This window comes from Triticum aestivum, chromosome 5D (assembly GCF_018294505.1).
Source record: "Triticum aestivum cultivar Chinese Spring chromosome 5D, IWGSC CS RefSeq v2.1, whole genome shotgun sequence".
Lineage (NCBI taxonomy): Eukaryota > Viridiplantae > Streptophyta > Magnoliopsida > Poales > Poaceae > Triticum > Triticum aestivum.
This window is the reverse complement of record NC_057808.1, coordinates 187,922,329-187,924,544: the sequence shown is the minus strand read 5'-3', so window position 1 is coordinate 187,924,544 and position 2,216 is coordinate 187,922,329.

The following is a 2,216-nucleotide window of genomic DNA, read 5'->3' as shown; positions in this document are numbered from 1 at the left end:
CGTCTCTAGTCCGGTCTAGCCTAGGACCAGCACAGTACCGTCGTTGAGCGTTTATTCAACATTGCATCTCTGAATTGATTATTGCTAATATTTTGCTACCATATATAGCCAACCCAGCTCCACATATTTCTACACCGTGTATACGTACGTTCCCCTGGAAATCGCTTTACTCAATCTTTGGAGTTATTTGACACCGCTGGTTGCCTGTCACCACCTGCTGCTTGGTAAGAACTTGTAAGATATTGATATTTGCTTTACTGTGAGCGCTTTACCACCACATCCTAGTAGTTCATAGGAACATTATTCTTGAATTTTGTTTCTTGTTTCTACTAATCATGACAGGATCTAGAGTCAATTCATGGGGTTTGTCGATCGTGGGAGATGTGCCATCACCTATGCAAATACCACAACCGTCACGAGAGGTGCACAAACATCCAAATGCACATGATCAGGTTAATGTTTCTATACCATCATTTAATGGCCGTTTTAGACCTGCTTTATATATTGAATGGGAGTTTGACCTAAATAATATATTTGCTTCCAATAATTTTGATGTACGTAAAAAGTTAAGGTTGCGGTTGGTTCTTTCACTGGTTATGATGTAGTTTGGTGGAGTGAATATTGTCGGTTACACCCTAATGATATACCTACTACTTGGGATGATTTGAAACTTGCCATGCGACATACATTCGTTCCCGCTTATTATACTCGTGACATGATTACAAAGTTGCAACATTTAAAACAAGGTAGTGACACCGTAACGAAATATTATGATACTTTACAAACTACCTTGCTGCATTCCTCTTTAGAAGAAAGTGAAGAAGATTTTATGGATAGATTTTGGGGAGGATTAAATCGTGACATTCAGGAGATACTAATACATGAAGAGTGTTATCCTATGGACCATTTGTTTCATCTTGCTTGCAAAGCTGAACAGGAAATAAAACGACGTGTTGCGCACAAGGAGAACAAGCGCGAGATGCACATTCCAAGAGTTGATACGGTTGTCCCTTCAACTACTAAGCATACTATGACAACCACATCCGTTGTTATGAGGACTACATCACCTCCACCATGTGACACATCATCACCGAGAGTGCCTACCTCATCTGAGTTGATCATAAGAGGTAATGACAAAGGTACTAATCTTCCACTTCCACATGAGTATGATGAATGTCTTGTCAATTTAAGTGCACCATGCGGTGAGCTACCCACTACTTTGATCACACCAGCTACCTTAGAGGACTATGTTGATGATTTGACTTTGCCATGTGATCAAACAATTTTGAGTGAGCCCATTGAATTAACTATCGATGCAAAAGAATCAAGTGAATCAGGGAATAAATCAGATTTGGATCAAATATGTTTGAAAATAATTGTGCCAATGTTTAATCATTTTGATATGACCTCTAATCTTGGTGATGGTTCATCAATGTTGGGATGGTTTAATGATGAATATTGTCAATCTTTTCATATGAATAAGAGCTTCACTTATATGTGCAAACTGAGTTGCAATACTTTCATGCCTTCTACTTCTTGTGATAATATTTTGGCTTTATATTTTATTAACTATGAAAGTTACTCATGTATACATGTGTCATATGTGCAAAATCCACGGGAAGTAAAACTGGATGACATATACATATACAACATGTACACCTTGTCTCTTTTGTTAGCCACATTTCAGATTAAGCAACGCCGAGGACGGCTTTGTTTTCAAGAAGGGGAGGATGATGAGGACATGACTACCTTGGATACGACCAAAAATATTGCATACATGCATATTTGTCAGGTGATTTCTAGTGCAAACTATTCAATAATCTATTTATGTTATCCAGAACAAAAATACTTCACACACTTTTGTGTTTTGTCTAATTGCAGGTGTATGGGACATTTGTACAATCCACATATGAAGATAAGGCAAAAGGAGAAGTTTAGGTTCTGTTCAAAAAGTCCTCTCACGTCACATTTGGGCCAAGAGAAGATAGAGTCCAAGTCTCTCACGTTCTGGATTCAGATTCGGACTGCACAGACATACCTGACTCAAAACGCCAACAACTTTTTCATACGGACTCCGAATTGGGTGATTCTTTTTTTGTTGGAAACTAGATTTCGTGCTCTTTCCAACCCAATTGGATTCGCCTTTAAATTCGTCCGGAGCATTGAGTTATGGTCGAAACAATCTGACGTTGCACCAGAATCCGAGTCAAACTACA